A 20,288-nucleotide genomic window follows, 5' to 3' on the forward strand; every position below is an offset into this window, starting at 1 on the left:
CAGAGTGTGCTTCCGGGAGACACCCGGAAATCAGGGCAGCTGTGGGGCACAGGGCAAGGGTTACCTTGCCAGCCCCGAAGAGGAGAGGCGGCTGCAGCCCCACCTACACCAGATGCCTCTCTCCGCCCATCCTGGGTGTCTCTTTCCATGCTCCACTCATGCCCACTGCCCTTCCAGATCACATTTCCAGGAAGTGCCCTGTTCTGGGTGTCACCATCACCCAAGCTGGGGGCACCTTGCAAGCCTTCTGGCCATGGCTTGCTGTCTCTCTGCAGGGTCCCAGGCCCAGGCCAGGGGCCAGTCAGGCAGTGCCGCATGTGGGAGCTGCCTCTTCAGCAGGGGCACAGGGGAGAGGGCATGAGGGGACCCCTGAGCTGCTTCACCTAATCCAAGTACAAACACCACAGCACCAGGTAAGTTAGGTCAGGTGCACTTATGATGAGGCTGATATAAAACGGAGGAAGCGGAAGTGGGAACTATTTTTAGTTTCTGAATTTCCTAACCAGGGCAGCTGGCACAGGGATTGGCTTCTTGGTCTCTGATTTCCACTCCAGCACTTCGGCCATCAGAGGATCCTGTGTGAGCTCAGCTGAGCCAGCCCCAACACCCCCCAGCAGCTTTTGGTGGGCAGTGGCAGCGGTCCCTGTGCAGGGCAGGAGCCTGGGGAAGCAGGGGCTGGGTGCTGCTGGTCCCTGGAAGAAGGACTTCTACCCCAGTGCTTTGTGAAGAGGACATGAGGGCAAAGTACTAATTTGCCCCTAGGTAACATGTGTGCTGGGGTTGTAGGCTGAGGTAAGGGTATGAATTCTGCCTGAGGAAAGGCTCAGCCTGGAGTGTAGTCCTGCTGAAGGCCAGAGACCACACACTCCACCCAGACTCCGGATCTCCCTCCCCAGCAGGGGGATGGAGGCCCTGCCGCTGGGAGTGCTGGTGTTATGTGGAAGGGCTGGGCTTCTCCAGGGCTCCTGGGAGGCCTAAACATCTTGCAAGGTTTTGACGTTAATTACTACTATGATTGCTTTCTGTGTGTTACTGTTTTCCCCACACTTTAGCCAGCTAATGTGGAGCTACAGAAGGCCCTCGCCCCTACCCCTCCAGATGTCCCAGCCCATGACAAGCAGGAAGTCCGGGTGCTGGGAGACTTCCTGGGGCTGGATCTGACATCATTCCAAGCAGATGATAACCTGCCTTCCCGATTTCCAAACCCACAGCAAGACACCCTGGAGTTATTTATAAATGCGAGCCCCTGGGTGCACTTCTGACGGGACCAGCACCCTGATGGCCATGAGAGGGTGGAGACAGCGCACCCCGAGCTCAGGGAGGCAGGAAACTCTGGACCTGGAGGCCGGGCACCATGAGGGACACGCTGCAGGCCCAGCTGCTGCCGCCTGGGGCGGGGCTGCCCTGCAGGCTCCGGGAGAACCCAGAACCAGGCCGGATCAGCGTGTGTCAAGGGGCGGGGCGTGAGAGATGAGCTGCTTTTTTTCTTCACAGGGTTGGCAGGAACTGCAAATAATAGAAAGTCGTTAGGGTCTAACACGCTGCCCTGAAAACACTATCATTACTTTCCTAATGACTAACTGTGTCTTTCAGCCGGAGGGGCAGACAGCTGAGGCCGCAGGCTCCCGCAGAGGACCGGGGGAGGCTGGCAGCCTGTAATCTGGGGGCGCTGACAGTGCTCTGCCCAGACCCTCGTGCCAGCTCCAGCTCCAGCACAGCAGCCCTGGGTCCCTCTGGCCCCCTGCCCGCAGAGTCCAGGTGTGGCAGAGGCCGCCCAGTATCCCTTCTCCTCCTCCTTTTCTAAAAACAGAGTCTCATGATGTTTCCCATGCGGGTCTCCAACGCCTGGGCTCAAGCGATCCTTCTGCCTCGGCCTCCCAAAGCGTTGGGATTAAGGGGCGAGCCACCGCGCCCGGCCCACCTTCCCTTCTGGTTCATTTCCAGTAAGGTCCTGTCCACAGCGTCCTTCCCAGCATTCCCACCAGGCTGCAGGCCTTGGCCTCCCTCCCCTCCATTCTCATTCTCCCCGAAACCGCCAAGCGCGTCCAAAGCACGGGTTCGCCAAGCGCCCCCCCCCCCGCCCCACTCCACATTCCCTTCCCCGCCGACTCAGCCTCCGTAGCTCGCGGACGGCCCCTCCTCACGCCAGCCCAGGCTTTTTTTTTTTCTATTTTAAGGTTGTCTTTTAATGACACAAGCGACATTTGGAGACAAAAGGACACATCTCTTCCTGACCCACCTCCAACCCCAGCTGACGGCCGCCCTGCGCCTGGCGTAGACGGCCCGGAACGTTCCCTGGGTGGGTTCCATCCATCCCGAACCCCTGTCCCCGCGCCGGCTCCGGGGGTGCTCGGGGGGCCGCGTGGGGTCTGTGACGTCGCCTCGAGGCGGCATCCCGGTGACCCGGCAGCCCCTGGCGCTCGCGGGAGGCGGGCGGGCGCGGACCCCAGGCTTTAGGGCGCGATTCCTGCAGCTGGCTGCCGGCCCGAGGTTCTGGGGTGTCTGAGGTCTCGGGCGGGGCGAGGACGTTTCTCCGGCTCAGCCCCCCCACCTCCTGCCCTGCCGCCCCCCACACCCAGCTCCCCACGGACGCCAAGAGGCGCCTCCCACCCCGGCGAGGACCCGCGGGGAAAAGGGGCCCAGGCGCGGCGACTGCGGAGGACGCGCCTCGGACCCAGCGCCCTGGTCCTCGGGGTGTCCGGCTGCCCTTGCCCGAGGCCGGGGCGGGCGCTCAGCGCCGCGGAAGAAACGCCCGGGCGGGGACGCACAGCGAGGCGGGCTCCGCGGGAAGTACCGGGAAAACGGCGCGGAGCGGAACAGCCCGGAGCCAGCCCAGAGAAAGGGCGGCCTCCCCCTGCAGCCCCCGGGGCCCAGCAACGCCCCGCCCCAGGCCAGGGCACGCGAACGCCGGGCGGGCGGAGGGGACAGGGCCGCGGGACCAGCGCGGGGCGGGCGGCGTCCGGGCACAGGCTCACGGGCCGCTCGGGGCCCCTGCCCGCCGGGCGCTGCGGCCCCAGCCTCCGGGCCGGGGCCAGGCCCACAGAGAACGGGAAGCGGGCGCTGCAGGGGGACCTTCGGGGTTGCGGCACGGCTGGGAATTCAACGGCCATTCCCGTCCCGTCGGGCCCGCCCGCCCGCCAAATCCCCGCCCGCCAAATCCCCGCCCACCGCGGATCCGCCCCGTCCACCAAGGTCTCGCTCACCAACGGCCCGCCACGCCCACCACAGGCCTGACCCGCCCACGAAGGCTCGCCCCGCCCATCCACGGCCCTGCCCACCACAGGCCCGCCCCAAGCCTGGGCCCCGCCCCAGCAAGGACACTAATCCCCTAACCCCCGAGCCCCGCCCACTGCTCTTGCCCTTCTCCCGCCCGCCCCAACTTAGGCCTCTCCCCGGCCTGGCCTCCCGTACTCAGCCCCGCCCCTGCCCCGCCCCCACCCCACCCCAAATGATGACCTGCCCCTCCCACTGCCCGTCCCCTCCCCGCTTCACTTCATTAGGGCCCCGCCCCGATTCTTGCCCCGCCCGCTCAATGTCCCGCCTACGACCCCGCCCACTACTAGTGACCGGCCCGCCCGTTCGAGGCCCCGCCTCCTCCCCGCCCAATGCTCGGCCCCGCCCCGCGCGTCATTGGGCCAGGTCCCCGCCCCGCCCCCAGCCCCACCCCCGCCCCTTTGACTGGAGTTGGCTTTTTCCAGAGAACTTTCCGGGCTCGGATTGGCCGCGCCGGTCGATGTTCCGCCCTTTCATTGGCCCGCGGCGCCCGCTTTCGCGAGCCTGCCCTTGGGCGGGGGCGGGGCCGGCGGCGGCGCGCGGCGCTAGATTGGTTAGCGGCGCAGAGGGGCGGGCCCGCGCCGCGCGCAGCGCTCGGGCTGGAGCGCCTGAAGCCGCGACCGCCGCCTCAGCCGCCTCAGCCGCGGTCGCCGCCGCTTCTGCCGACTTAGGCTCCGCCGCCGCCTCCTCACCCGCCTCGCCCCGACCCCGCCCGGGCCTCCCGGCCTCTCCCCGCCGGCCCGTGGGCTCGCCGTCCGGCGCAGGGCAGGTGAGTGAGCGGTGGCGGGCGGGGTCGGGGTCGGGCGCCCTTGCGGTTTACGGGGACCCAGTCCCCGACGGAGGCCGAGTGACGGGGCGACCCCGGGCCGCGGCAAACTTCGACCGAGCCGGGGCGGGCGGGGGTCCCGGGCTGGGTCGCGCCGTCCCCGACCGCCGCCGGCGCCTGCGGCGGCCCGGGGCAGCGAGGGGACTCGCGCTCCCTCAAGGTGCGGTAGCCAGGCCTGGCCCGCCCGCCTCCGCCCCCTCCCCAAATTCGGAAGTTGCGGCGGGAAGCCGAGAACGTCTCGGATGTGGGTCAGAAAACGTCTGGACTACTTGAGGCTTCAGTTTCAAAACGGCACAAATTTCATCTCTTGATTGAGAAGAGATCTGGGGAACACCCCGGAGCGGCCGCGGCGGCTGGAGGGCGGCGGGGCGCGGCGCGGGGCCTCCTCCCCCTGGACGGCCGCCGGGAGAGCGCGGCCTCGCCCCTCGGTGACCCTGCGGAGAGCCGCGCGCGGGCGGTGGGGCGCGCGCAGGTCTCTCTTGTGGCTCGCTGTGTTTGATTTTAATTTTGGGGGTGGTTAGAACGTGTTTCTTATTGTCCCCACACGTGTTCTAATTGGAAGTCTTGTTTCGTGAAAGAGTTTGTTTGTTTGTTTTGCCTGGTGATGTTTTCCAATTCCCTCCGCGCCACTCTGAAGTATATTACTGGCATAAGAAATTTGAAAGTTAACCAAACGTCGGGTCCTAAATCTCGTGGCTCGGGGTTGGTTATCTTCCACCGTCCTTCAGAGCAGCCTGGATTTGCAGGTCTTGTTAGCCCTCCATGTGAGCCAGTAGCACTCTTAGTTGTTGAGTGTTTGTAGAGTGGGATTCGCCAGAAGGAATCTTGAGCAGCAGGGCCTTGCGGAGAGGCCTTTAGAGATTTGACTGGGCAACTTATAGACTCCCCCCATTTCAAAAATATTCCTCTGGCACAGGCCCTCACATATCCCTCTGAAATTGAACTCACTTTCAGGGGCAAACTGTTGCCCTTTTTCTTTTCTTTGGACTTTCTCAGATGTGGATCCCAAAGGAGTGTGCAAGGGTGCTTCCCTATTTAAGAGAACTAACTCCCAGTCCTCCTCATATTCAAGAATAATTCATCATCTTAAAGCGTGTCAGAGATACCTATTTGGGCCCCAAAAGGAGTGTTTGTAGAACAGTGGCACTCTAAAGGGATCATTTGCAAGATCTGAAAGGACCTAATTGATCATCACACGACAGAAGCAGAAATAGTTCTGGTGTTTTCAGGCTTGGAGATCTGTCAGAAAACATGGGGCCTTAAAACTAACAAGTGCAGTGACCGACTGATGTCTCACTTTCGAGCAGTATTTTTTTTTTTTTGCTTGTATGTAGATGCTGTTGTTTATACAGTGCAAGTTCATTACGAATGGTTTAGAACTTACATAGCTTCACGTATTTTCTTAGTTGATAATATTATAAGGTTTTGAAAAAGTTTTGATGATAAATGGGGTCTTTATAACTGAAAAAAATGGACTCTGTCTAGAATTCAGGGCTTTTTGGCTGGCGTTGCCCCAGGTGCTGCTGATTAGTGGTGCTTTTGGACCTCAAAACATCACTTTCCCAGATATCTTTATAATGCTCATGGTGGGGGAAAACCCACACAGCTTTGTGGTTACGTTTTTAGCTATTTATGCGAAAAAGTTCAACATATAGTTGTATTTTGCTAGCTGTTTTGAAGAAGCTATTCTTTACCCTGTTGTTCTGAGGAGGCTGACAGCATGCTGCATTTATAAATTTGAAAAAGCCTCACGAGCTTCTTGAACCAATCTAGCTATTCAGATTTGGATTCTGTGTATCAGTTTTGATTATTTCAGTTCCTGTGTCAATGGCAGAATCATTTCTATTTTTACAAAAGTCTCATGGCTTTATTGTAAAGGTGAACACTGAAACAGATTTTAGTAGATGTAAGTTGTGTATCCTCTCAGTGACGAAGGCAGTGCTTTGGGCCATAACCAAGGAAAATACTTGCTCATGTATTGGAATTGCCCCAACTTAAACATTAGAATAAATGCTGTAGATTTTGGGGCAGCTCTGATGTCTCAGCTCTCATCCGTGGTGGCAGTGACTCTCAGAGGCAAGGCGTCATGGGCCCGCTGTCCATGGTGCTGAATCCGTGTCACCTGTTTTTCTCTCTCTCTCTCTCTCTCTCTCTCTCTCTCTCTCTCTCTCTCTCTCCCCCTCTCTCTCTCTCTCTCTCTCTGTGTGTGTGTGTGTGTGTATGTTTTGGGGCAGGGGGAGCTCAAACTTCCTTTCCAGCGTACTTTAAAATTAATTTCAGAATTCATATTATTAAATAAAATTTGATCAGGGAAATTATGTTGAATGGGAGCGTGTCTTGAAAACACGCCATTTTATTCTTCTTTTTAAGGAGGATAATTATGCTACAACATTCCATTTCCTTTGCTTAGTCTTCACTGTCTCTCTAGGTGGGAGTTTTGTTGCTTGAGTATGGGCATCAAGTAACAAATCACTGACATTAAATGAAACCCTGTTTTCTTAACAACCATTCCTTTAAGAAAGTACCAGTTTGTTTTAGTTTGTTTTCTTTTGCTTATAACAGAATACCTGAAACTAGGTAATTTACAAAGAAAAGGAATTTATTTCTTATAGTCATGGAGGCTGAGAAGTCTAAGGTCCAGGGGCCAAAGCCACCAGCTCCACTCCCATGGCAACCCACTAATCCATTAACCCATGAATGGATTAATCCATTTTATGAGGGCAGAGCCCTCTTGATCCAATCACCTCTTAAAGGTCCCACCTCTCAATACTGCTTCTGCATTGAGGATTACATTTCAGCATGAGTTTTGGAGGGGATATTCTAACCATAGCACCTTTATTACAATATAGACATACATCTGTAGGCATATATCTATGTAGGGGCAACTTGTTCCCAAAAGGGTTGACTCTAGCATGTTTTGCATTCTCCAGCATGTTGGTTCTCAGCCTTTCCTGGCGATGGGATCTGTTTATGTGTTGGGCTATTGAGTGGTTGCCAGGCATTCCTGTTGTGTTAGAGCTATATCTACTCTCTTTTCTCTAATATTGAGGACATCTTTGTAAATCATTTTACATGAATCTTTTCTTTCTCTTGAGGTTAATGTTGTCAGTTACTTTAGAATTGCCCCACAGGTTAGCAGTAAAAAAAACCAAAAAAGATAGATGTCACTTGTGGTACAGAGATGTCACATGGTAGTAAGTTGTATATCAAGCTAAGCAGTGGATTGTTGAGGTGCTTTTTATTATGATCATCTGAACTGATTCTGTGGCCCCATTTGTTGTACACTTAACCCAGGTTACTCTTTGACATCTCTTTTGTTGACAGAAACTCAGGAAAACTTCCTTCTGCCTCATCCAAGCTTCAGAAATACTCCCTGATTCCCTACTGTTTGCCATTTCCTATGCTATGATCTGGGAACCCATGGGGGAATGAGACAGAGTTCTTATTGAAGGGCTCACCTGTTCGGATTGAGGAAGGAAAATGTAAACAGATAATTACAGGGGGCCATACTCAGTGCTGCAGTTGGGATACATAGAAAACCAGGCAAATGTGTTGAGGGGCGATTCATTTGGGCCGAGAATCAGGGAAAGCTTTAGAGAGGAGGTGGCCTTTGGGCTGGGCCCTAGGGCATGAGTTATAATTGGGCATGGATTGGGTATACATTTATTAGAAAAAGACTGGAAGGTTGGAATAACCGGAGTACAGAGTGTGTAGTGGTGTGGAGGCTGGAGGTATGGAAGCTTAGTGAAGGAGTTGGGACCCTGCTGGAAGTGTTAGGGGCATTGTGAAATGGTTGGAACTTTGTTGGAGATGGAGGGGGGTGAAAGTGGAGGAGGAGTTGCATGGTAGGTAGAATAATGGCTCATAAAGCTGTCCACATCCTAATCTCAGGACTATGTTATGTTACATGGCAGGGGAGTTAAGGCAGCAGATGGAATGAGGTTGCTAATCAGCTGATTTTAAAATAGGGAGATTATCCTGGATTATCTGGGTGGGCTCTGAGTAATCACAAGGGTTCTTAAAAGTAGAAGAGAGAGGCAGAATAGTCAGTGTCAGAGTGATGTGAGGTGAGAAAGACTCTAGCTGCCATTTCTGGCTTTGAAGATGGAAGGGTGCACTAGTCAAGGAATGTGGGAAGCCTTTGGAAAAGGCAAGAAAAGGGATTCTGTCCCCTAGAGACTTGGGAAAGGAATGCAGTCCTTGGTTTCTAGCCCAGTGAGACCCTTGTCTGACTTGTGACCTCCAAAACTGTAAGATAAATGTTTGTTGTATTAAAACACTAAGTGTCTGGAAGTTTGTTCCAACAGCAGTAAGAAACCGATAAAAACTGGGGCTCTTCATTTGGCAGTCTTAGCTGACAAAATTAAGGAGGGAATAACATGATTAGATTGGTTTTAGAAGATAAAATGATGGAGCTGCCACTTGGGTATAATTCACCCCAGATAAGCATAGTTCTATTCTCTATTTCACCTCCTAGGTAAGACTGGCATCTGATATTGTCTTATTTGGCCCAAATCCCACTTCCAGTCTCTCTGAGCAGCTTCCGCAGCCTATACCACTCCCAATTGCCGTGTCCCACTGGGTCATCTTTCCTCTGTGTTGGACACTTGAGAAAGAGTAGACCAGGTATACACTTACCACTGAGATTGTGGTGTCACAGGCTAGGCCCAATTCCAACCTCATAGCTGTTGTCAGATTACTTTCCAGAGGTTTGTTTCTTTACATCCTCACTAATCCTTCGTAGCTTCAGATGTTTTAATTATTGCCAATTGAGTAGATATTAAATATCTTACTGTTTTAATTAGCATTTCCTTGGCTAGTGAGTTTGAGGATTTTCTACCCATACTTTGGCCACTTGAGCTTCTTCTAAAAATTGTATTCTTATATTGTTTGTCCACTTATTGTCTGGATTATCCTTTTTATAGCTTTTTAGAAGTTCTTTACATATTCTGGATTCTATTTGTATCCTGTTCTTTATCCTTTTAAATATGCTGTTTTGACGAACAGATGTTCAGTTTTAATGTAGTCAGATTTATCAATATTTTCCTTACAGTTTATGGTGATTGAGTCTGATTTAAGAAATCTTGTGTTACTCCAAGGTAATTGTTTTAGTCCATTTTCATGCTGCTGATAAAGACATACCCGAGACTGGGCAATTTACAAAAGAGAGAGGTTTAATGGACTTACAGTTCCACGTGGCTGGGGAGGCCTCACAATGATGGCGGAAGTTGAAAGGTACATCTCACATGGCAGCAGACAAGAGAAGAGAGAGAGCTTGTGCAGGGAAACTCCCCTTTTAAAACTATCTGATCTCTTGAGACTTACTCACTGTCACAAGAACAGCATGGGAAAGACCTGCCCCCATGATTCAATTACCTGCTTACTGGGTCCCTCCCATAACACATGGGAATTCAAGATGAGATTTGGTTGGGGACACAGCCAAACCATATCAGTCATAATATATCCTCCTCTTTAAAAAATATTTAAATATTTGCTTTTTATAGTCTACTTAGAACTTATTTTTGTGTGGGGTATGAGATAGAGATCCAATTTTAAATTTTTTCCAAATTCATAACCAATTGTACCAGTATTGTTTATTGAATACAGTCCTTTCCCCAGTGATCTGCAGTGGTACCTCTGAAACACATCAGATTTCACAAATGCATGGATCAGTTTCTGGTTGCTTCATGTACCTAATGATAATTTAATTTCTTTCTCCCTAGTTCTTAAATCTTTTATTGATCTTTTTTTGTCTTTTTTCCTTTGCTTGGACCACTAGAGAAAGTTGTATGGAGATTGTGGTAAGATTATCCTTATATTGTTTTTCATTTAAAAGAAATGCTGTGAAAGACTGAATTGTGAACTTTGTTATTTTTTTTTTGGTAGATTCCTTTATTAGGTTAAGGATGATCACATTTACTAGTAGTTTAATAAAAGCTTTTTTAAAAAATCATGAATAGATTTTGAATTTTCTCAAATGGTTTTCTATACAGTATACTTATTTAGATAATTTTACGCTTTTTTTAAAAATAGTGATTGAGATGAGATATTTTATTCTTTTGATTTAAGCCATCATTGATTTCCTAGGAGAAACTGTGATGTACTACGTTAAAAAATATTACCAGGCCAGGTGTGGTGGCTCACACTTGTAATCCCAACACTGAGACGCTGAGGCTGGAGGATCATTTGAGTGCAGGAGTTCAAAACCAGACTGGGAAATATAGTGAGACCCCATTTTTACAAAAAAAAAAACCAAAGAAAAAAATTAGCCGGGCATGGTGGCATGCATCTGTAGTCCTAGCTACTTGGGGGACTGAGGTTGAAGGATCACTTAAGGCTGGGAGGTTGAAGCTGCAATGAACTGTGATCATGCCTCTGCACTCCAGCCTAAATTATTGGACCCAATATGCAAATATTTGGGATTTTGGCATATATATTCATAAGAGGTGTTGACCAGTGATAATCTTTTCTTGTATCGCCCTTATTCAGATTTGGTATCAACATGATACTTCATCATCTTTGTAATAATTTCTTTCTTTTTTTTAGAGACAGGGACTCTCTCTGTCACCCAGGCTAGAGTGTAGTGGTGCTATCATATCCTACTGCAGCCTTGAACTCCTGGACTCGAGTGATCTTCTTGCCTTAACTTCTTGATTAGCTGGGATTATAGGCACAAACCACCATGCTCAGATAATTTTTAAATTTTCTTTTTGTAGAATAGGGGTCTTGCTATGTTGCCCAGGCTGGTCTTCAACTCCTGGGCTCAAGAAATTCTCCCATCTTGGCCTCCCAAATGTCATAGTTTTGGAAAGGGAGGAATTTTTGTTTCCTGGAAATTTGGCAAAATCGATTCTTAAATGGTCTGGATCTGGACCTTTTTAAATATGGAGACACTTGCAGTAGCAATTAATCACTTTGGAAGGGTCGCTAGTCCATTCTGCTCACATTTCATTGGCCAGAAGGAGTCATTCTGGCCATACCTAATTTCAGATGGGGCAGGGTGGTAGAATCTTCCTCATCCTGGAAGCAGGGGGCACTCAGTCCAATAGCACAAGGAAACAAATTTTGTCAATAATCTTGAGTGAGCGTGGAAACAGATTCTTCCCGTGAAGGCTTCAGGTGAGAACACAGCCTGGCTAACACTTTGAATGCAGCTTTGTGAGACCCTAAGCAGAGGACCCAGTTAAGCCTGCTTAAATTCCTGACTCACAGAAACTGTGAGATATTAAATACATATTGGTTTAAGGTGTTAAATTTGTGATAGCTTGTTATGTGGCAATAGAAAACTGATGTACTGATCTCTACTGACCTCCCCTTAGAAGTGGATTTGGGTTGATGAAGGGTGTTCGACTCTATTTAAGGTAACCAGCTTATTATTTATTTTCTTTTATACAACGTTTTTTCTATTTATAAAAGTAATACAAATGTTTTGTGTAGAAAAATTGGAAGAAACAGAAAATTATAAAGTAGAAGATCAACATTGTCCTTAATCTTAGCACAAAAGGATATTCAGTGTTTTTTCCTACTTGTATTTATGTATGATATGCATATCCTAAAGTTGGGATTCATTCCAAAGTATGTTTTTTGAACCAATATTTTTCCTTTTACTAGATCATGAGCATTTCCTTGTCTCATATTGTGTTCTTCTAAAATATGATTTCAAATGGCTGCATACTATTCCAAAGAGTGTCCCAGTTTATTGAACCATTTCCCTATAGCTAGACATTTATGTTGCTTTAAAATACTCATCATGATAAATAATGCTTTGAAAAATATCCTATACAAAAATCATTGTGCGTATCACTGATTGCTTCTAAATTTCTAAAGGTAGAACTATTAGCTCAAAGGTTGTAAATGTTTTTAAGTCTTTTTCTACCTAACCATCTATTTTCCAACATTTCTAAAAAATAATGTAAGACTTAGACATCTGTTTCTGTAACTCACCAGGTTGGGATAGGACAGAACTATTGATTTTTGAGCATCTAGGTTCCTGTTTTCTTAACCCTGTTTGCAGAGTGGTTTTAAATTATTCATTAAAGTGCAATATGGATTCTATTTATAGACGCATTTGTGTATGAGATCGCTCCTTTAATGTTTGGGGAAAAGCCTACAAATTGCTATTATCACATTCCTATCTTTGTAAATCCTTTTCTACTCCTATTCACCCTTTCTTTGTTCTCAGTCAACCCAGTAGAGACACTGAGACAAATAAAGCCTTGTATCCTTATATTATTCAGACAGAATGGCTGTTCTGAGCCAGCCCTTGTTCTTTTCTTCTTGCCATTTATTAATTAGTTGATCTCAAAAAGATGAGAGATCAGAATATTAATGATTAATTCAAAAATATTTTTCCTGGTCCCTAAAGTAATGGATGTTTGTGTAGAAAATTTCTAAAGGAAAGATTAGCATAAAAAGCGGAATAAAAATCTTGATAATTCTACTACCCACAGATGACTACTATTTAAACATAACTTGATCATGCCAGCTTATTCTTAAAATATGTGACTGGATTCTGATGGCTTTTTTTTTTTTTTTTTTTTTTGAGATGGAGTCTTGCTTTGTTGCCCAGGTTGGAGTGCAGTGGCATGATCTTGGCTCACTGCAACCTCCTCTTTCCGGGTTCAAGCAGTTCTTCATGCCTCAGGCTCCAGAGTAGCTGGGATTACAGGCACGTTCCACCACGCCTGGCTAATTTTTGTATTTTTTAGTAGAGATGGGGTTTCACCATGTTGGCCAGGCTGGTCTCAAACTCCTGACCTCAGGTGATCCGCCCGCCTCGGCCTCCCACAGTGCTGGGATTATAGGTGTGAGCCACCACGCCCGCCCTGATGACTAATATTTTGTTTGGAGTTTTTGCATTTGTGCCTGTGAGTGAAATTGGCTTGTAATTTTCCTTTCTTATAGCTGTTCTCTTTTCTAATCTGAGATGAATGCTTAATTTATTAATTTGCAGCTTTTCCTTTTTTTCTAATATGTGTGTTTAAAGTGATATATTTTCTTGTAAACAATGCCTCAACTACATCATACAAAGTTTGATTTAAGGCATTTTCATTATTGTTTGTTATGCTTTCTAATTTCCATTATGGTTTTTTCTTGGATTCCTAGGTAATTTAGAAGAACGTTTAAACGTTTCTAAATATATGCATATTTTCTTGTTTTATTATTCTTCAGCAAAATTATATTGCCCAAAGATCCTGCTTTCTATGATTTTAATCCTTTGAAATATGCTGATTTGCCTTGTAGCCCAGAATATGGTATGTAAGTTTTCTCAGATATTCCTATGTGCCTGGAAATAATTGGGTTCAATGTACTATACTAAATATTCTGTTTAGCTGAGTTGGTAAGCATGTTACATCTGCTTTCTTACTAGTTTTTTTTGGTTGTTATATTCATTACTGAGATAATTACACAATTTCATTATGATTATGGATTTGTCTTATTTTTTCTAGCAGTTCTGCCAGTTTTTATGTATAAATTTTTGAGACTGTGTTGTCAGGGCCACACAGATTTAAAACTATTAGGTCTTCCTGATGAATGGAGACTTTAATTATTATGACTGGTTCTCTTTATATCTAGTAATTAATATTTGACTTTATGATACGGTATGTCTGATGTTAATATTAACATAGCCATGCTAGATGTTTTAGGCTCATATTTACATACTATCTTTGTTTTTTATCTTATTCTCAACCTTACTATAGTTTTATGCTTTAGGTATGTCTCTTGCAAAGAGTATAGTTAGATTTTTTTTTCATTCAATCTGGCAGTCTTTGTCTTTTAATTGGAACAGTTCATTTACATTAAATGTAATTACTGATCTATTTGGGTTTAAATTTACGATTCTATTATGTATTTGTCTTGTCCTACATTTTCTGTGTTTATTTTTCTCTCTTTTCTTGCATTATTTTAATCTGATAATGTGATTTTTTGAAAAAATCATTCCATTTTTCCACCTTCTCCAGTAGATTGGAGATTATGTCCTATTTTTTGTTCTTTTAGTGGTTATTGTGTAAATTGTTACTAACTTATCCAGATAATGTAGTTATACCTTTATCTTTCTCCTAGACAAATCATAGTTTCTTAGAAGACTTGAACTCTATGACCCCCCTCCAGATTCATATGTGCTTATTATTATGCACTTTAATTCTTTATATTCTTTTAAAATTCAGTGAAATAAATTAATATTAACGGTATTATATTAACAATATTGGTATTAATAGTATTGTTACTGGTAACATTAACAGTATTGTATTAACAGTAATATTAACAGTTAGTGTTCATTTAGATTTATTCAGATACTTGTCTTTTCTTTGCTCTTCATTGCTCCCTGGCATTTCTGACTTATTCTGGGATGATTTCATTTCTGCCCAAAGGGCCCTCTTTAGAAATTCCTTTATTGCAGGTCAGCTGATGTAGACATTGCATTTTTTTTTTTTTTTTTTTGAGACGGAGTCTTGCTCTGTTGCCAGGCTGGAGTGCAGTGACGCGATCTCAGCTCACTGCAGCCTCCACCTCCCAGGTTCGAGTGATTCTCCTGCCTCAGCCTTCCCAGTAGCTGGGACTACAGGTGCACGCCACCACGCCCAGCTAATTTTTGTATTTTTAGTAGAGACGGGATTTCACGATGTTGGCTAGGATGGTCTCAATCTCTTGACCTCGTGATCTGCCCACCTTGGCCTCCCAAAGTGCTGGGATTATAGGCGTGAGCCACCGTGCCTGGCCAACATTACATATTTTTTAATCTAAAAATATTTTTATTTCATCTTTTAACAAATTGTTTCAATTTACTTAAACGTTTTGTGGGATATAATTCACACACTATAAAATTCACCCTTTTAAAGTTTACAATTGAGTGTTTTTTGATGTATTTTCAAGGTCATGCAACTGTCATTACTACATAATTCCAGAACATTTTCTTCACTTTGAAAAGAAACCTCATACACAGTAACTACCTGTTTCTTCCTCCCCAAAGGCCCTGACAACTGTGAATTTAGTTTTCATCTCTAAGAATTTGCCCATTATGGAAATTTCATATGAGTGGAATTATATAGTATGTGGCCTTTTGTGTCTGGCTTCTTTCACTTTGCATAACATTTTCAAGCTTTATCCATGTTGTAGTATGTATCAGTATTTCATTCCTTTTTGTGGCTGACTAATATTCAGTTGTATCGATATATGGCATTTTGTTTATCCATTCATCAGTAGATAGACATTTCGGTTGTTTTTTGGCTGTTATGAACAACATGCTATGAACAGTAGTACGAGTTTTCATATGAATATATGTTTTCACTTGTCTTGGTTTACACTAGAATTGCTGAGTCATACAGTAACTCTGTTTAACTTTTTGAATAACTGCCAAATTGTTTCCTGAAGATGCTGCAACATCTTCAGGAAACAATTTGGCAATGTAAAATTCCAAACAATTTGGAATGTAAAATGCTGCACCATTTTATATTCCCATCAGTAATTTATGAGGGTTCCAATTTCTGCACATTCTCTCAAACACTTGTTATTTTCCAGTTTTTTGATTATAGCCATGTAGTGGGTGGGAAGTAGTAGATATTGTGGTATAAATTAGCATTTCTGTAGTGACTGATGGTATTCAGCCCTTTTTATGTACTGCTTATTGGCCATTTTTGTTTTTTCTTTGGAGAAATGGCTATTTAAATCCTTTGCCCAAGACTTCATGACTAAAACACCAAAAGCAATGGCAACAGAAGCCAAAATTAACAAATGGGATCTAATTAAACTAAAGAGCTTCTGCACAGCAAAAGAAACTATCATCAGAGTGAACAGGCAACCTACAGAATGGGAGAACATCTTTACAATCTATCCATCTGACAAAGGTCTAATATCCAGAGCCTACAAAGTACTTAAACAAATTTACAAGAAAAAAAAACCCATCAAAAAGTGGGCAAGGCATATGAACAGAAGAAGACATTTATGCAGCCAACAGACACATGAAAAAATGCTCATCATAACTGGTCATTAGAGAAATGCAAGTGAAAACCACAATGAGATATCATCTCACACCAGTTTGAATGGCAATCCTTAAAAAGTCAGGAAACAACAGATGCTGGAGAGGATGTGGAGAAATAGGAAAGCTTTTACACTTTTGGTGGGAGTATAAATTAGTTCAACCATTGTGGAAGACAGTGTGGCGATTTCTCAAGGATCTAGAACCAGAAATACCATTTGACCCAGCAATCCCATTACTGGGTATATACCCAAAGGATTATAAATCATTCTACTGTAAATACACATGCATGCATATGTTTATCACAGCATTGTTCACGATAGCAAAGACTTGGAACCCACCCAAATGCCCATCAGTGATAGACTGGATAAAGAAAATGTGGCACATATACACCATGGAATACTATGCAGCCATAAAAAAGGATGAGTTCATATCCTTTGCAGGGACATGGATGAAGCTGGAAACCATCATTCTCAGCAAACTAACACAAGAACAGAAAACCAAACACCGCATGTTCTCACTCATAAGTGGGAGTTGAACAATGAGAACACATGGACACAGAGAGGGGAACATCATACACCAGGGCCTGTTGGTGGTGGGGGCCTAGGGGAGGGATAGCATTAGAAGAACTACCTAATGTAGATGACGGGTTGATGGGTGCAGCAAACCACCGTGGCATGTGTATACCTGTGTAACAAACCTGCATGTTCTGCACATGTATTCCAGAACTTAAAGTATAATAAATTAAAAAAAAATAGCTGAAAACAAAAACAAAAATAAATAAATCCTTTGCCCATTTAAAAACTGGATTGTCTTTTTATCGCTGAGTTGTAAGTGTTCTTTATATATTCTGTATGTTAGTCCCTTATCAGGTATATTATTTGCAAATATTTTCCCTCCAACTGTGAGTAGTCTTTTCATTTTCTTTTCTTTCTTTCTTGAGACAGAGTTTTGCTCTGTCGCCTAGGCTAGAGTGCAGTGGCACAACCTTGGCTCACTGCAAGCTCTGCCTCCCAGGTTCATGCCATTCTCCTGCCTCAGCCTCCCGAGTAGCTGGGACTACAGGCGCCCGCCACTGCGCCTGGCTAATTTTTTGTATTTTTAGTAGAGACAGGGTTTCACCGTGTTAGCCAGGATGGTCTCGCTCTCCTGACCTCGTGATCCACCTGCCTCGGCCTCCCAAAGTGCTGGGATTACAGGTGTGAACTACCGTGCCCAGCCTCATTTTCTTGATAGTATCCTTTGATGCGCAAATGATTTTTATTTTGGTAATACTGCATTTATCTATTTTTTTCTTTTGTTGCTTGTGCTTTGTCATATTTAAGACATTGCTTAATCCTAGGTCACAAAGATTTACACCTCCATTTTATTCTAAGGGTTTTATAGTTTTAGCTCTGAAATTTAGGTCTTTGGTGCGTTTTGAGTTAATTTTTGTCTATGGTATGAAGGAGGAGTTTAACTTCGTTCTTCTGCCTGTGGCTGTCTAGTCCTAGTACCATTTGTTCAAAAGACTACCTATTGAATGGCCTTAGCACTTTTGTCAAAACTCAGTTGACCATAAAATATGGGTTTATTTCTGAACTCTCAACTCTATTCCATGGACCTATATGTCTCTCTCTATGCCAGCAGCACACAGTCTTGATTATTGTAGCTTTGTAGTAAGTTTTAAGATTGGAAAGTGTGAGTCCTTCAACTTTGGTCTTTTTATTTATTTTGGTTATTCCTGGTCCCTTGCATTTTCATATGATTTTTAGGTTTGGTTTGTCACTTTCTGGAAAAAAAAAAAAGGCAGGTAGAATTTTGATGGGGATTAATTGAATCTGTAGATAATTCGGGGAGTATTGTCAGGTTAACAATATTAAGTTTTCCAATCCATGAGCATAGGATTTAGTAGCTATAATAGTTTTTTAGTGGATTCCTGAGGATTTTTTATATGCAAGATTATATCATCTGCAGATATAGATACTTTTAATTCTTTGCTTCTAATCTGCATGGCTTTTTAAAATTTTTCTCATGTAATTGCCCTGGTTATAAGCTTTAACACAATGTTTAATTGTTGTGGCAAGGGTGGACATCATTGTTTGTTCCTTATCTTAGGGGGAAAGCTTTTAGCCTCTCACCAGTAAGTATAGGTAGCTGTGAATTTTTATAGATGCCCTTAATTAGGTTGAGGAATTTCCCTTCTATCCCTATTTTGTTGAGTGTTATTATCATGAAAGCGTGTTGAATGTTGTCAGATGCTTTTCCTGCATCTATACTGTTATTTTTGTCCTTTATTATATTAATGTCATGTATTACATTGATTCAGTTTTGTATGTTGAGCCAACTTTGAATTCCCTAGATAAGTCCCACTTGTCATGGCATGTAATCCTTTTTATATATTGGTGGATTCGGTTTTGCAAGTGTTTTATTGAGGATTTTTTGAGATGGAGTCTCACTTTGTCACCCAGGCTGGAGTGCAGAGGTGCGATCTCAGCTCACTGCAGCCTCTGCCTCCTGGAGTCAAGCGACTTTCCTGCCTCAGCCTCCTGAGTAGCTGGGATGACAGGTGCGTGCCACCGTGCATGGCTAATTTTTGACTTTTTAGTTGAGACAGGGTCTTACCATGTTGGCCAGGCTGGTCTTGAACTCCTGACCTCAAGTGCTCTGCCTGCCCTGGCATCCCAAAATGCTGGGATTACAGACATGAGCCGCCACACCCAGCCTTGTTAAGGATTTTTAAGTTTGTATTCTTAAGACATGTTAATCTATAGTTTTCTTGTGATCTCTTTGTCTGGTTTTGGTATTAGGGTAATACTGGCCTTATAGAATGAGTTGGCAAGTGTCCGTTTCTCCTTGTGAAGGATTGGTGTTCATTCTTTAAATGTTTGATAGAATTTAATAGTGAAGCCATCTGTTTCTAATTTTTCCTTGTGGGAAATTTTTAAAATACTGAATATCTTTACTTGTTTTAGGTTTTTTTAAATGTACTATTTTTTAAGTTTTGATAGTTTCTGTCTTTCTAGGAATTTGTGAATTTCACCTAGGTTATCTAATTTATTGGCCATCAGTTGTTCATAATATTTCTTTATAGTCCTTTTATTTCTGTAAGGTTGGTAGTTTTCTTTCTGATTTTAGTAAATTGAGTCTTCCCTCTTTTTTTCTTGGTCATTCTAGATAAAAGTTTGTCAGTTTCATTGGTCTTTTTTTAAAAAAAAAACTTTGGTTTCATTGTTGTTTTTCTATTTTCTGTTTCATTTTTGCTCGAATATTTGTTTTTTTCTTTCTTCTGCTTGCAAAGGTTTAGTTGGCTCTTTTTCTAATTTCTTAAGGTAGAACGTTAGGTTATTGATTTGAGATATTTCTCTTTTAACATAGGTGTTTACAGCTATAATTTTGTAAGAACTGCTTTCACTGCCTTTCATAAGTTTTGATATGTTGTGCTTTCTTTTACTTTCCTTTTTTTTTTTTTTTTGAGACAGGGCCTTGGTCTGACACCCAGGCTAAAGTGCATTGGTGCCATCACAACTCACTGCAGCCTCAACTTTGAGTCTCCTGAGCTCAAACGATCTTCCCACCTCATCCTCCTGAGTAGGTGGGACTATAGGTGCATTCCCCTACACCTGGCTAATTTTTTAATTTTTTGTGAGACACAGTGTCTTGTCATGTTGCTCAGACTGGTCTCGAACTCCTGGGCTCAAGCAGTCCTCCCGCTATGGCCTCCCAAAGTGCTGGGATTACAGGCGTGAGCCACTGTGCCTGGCCTCATTTTTAATGATCTCAAAGTATTTTCTAATTTCACTTGTGGTTTCTCCCTTGACTCTTTGGTTATTTAGCAGTGTATTGTTAAATTTCCACACACTTTTGAATTTCTTAAATTTTTATCTGTTACTGATTTCCATTTTTTTCCCTTGTGGTTGGGGAACATATTTTATATTATTTCAATCCTTTAAAATTTTGGGACTTATTTTCTTGGCTAACACCTGGTCTATTCTAGAGAATGTTCCATGTGTATTTGAGAATAATGTGTTTTCTGCTTTTTGAATGGAGAATTCTATAAATGTCTGCTAGGTCTAATTAGTTTATTAGTATTGTTTAAATCTTTTGTTTTCTTTCTGATTTTCTGTCTTGCATTCCATCCTGTATTGAAAACGGACTTTTGAAGTTTCCAACTGTTACTGTTGAACTGTCTGATTCTCCCTTTTTTCTCTTAATTTTTTGTTTCATGCATTC

At 44.4% G+C, this 20,288-nt stretch overlaps 1 protein-coding gene across 44 annotated transcripts in view; it reads left to right on the plus strand.

The window, feature by feature from the left end:
• The first annotated feature begins 3,795 nt into the window (after positions 1 to 3,795).
• The window catches only part of PCBP3 (poly(rC) binding protein 3), a 309,972-nt gene continuing 293,479 nt past the window's right edge, over positions 3,796 to 20,288 (plus strand). For 17 of the 44 annotated variants that reach the window (XM_063803584.1, XM_024352390.2, XM_024352402.3 and 14 more), the window contains exon 1: positions 3,830 to 4,042. The gene's annotated coding sequence lies outside the window, so the exon portion shown is untranslated. Of the gene's footprint in view, positions 4,043 to 20,288 lie in introns of all 44 variants that reach the window. The other 27 variants (XR_010154492.1, XM_054675263.2, XM_063803573.1 and 24 more) reach the window with 9 other exon arrangements.

Source organism: Pan troglodytes, chromosome 22 (assembly GCF_028858775.2).
Source record: "Pan troglodytes isolate AG18354 chromosome 22, NHGRI_mPanTro3-v2.0_pri, whole genome shotgun sequence".
NCBI lineage: Eukaryota > Metazoa > Chordata > Mammalia > Primates > Hominidae > Pan > Pan troglodytes.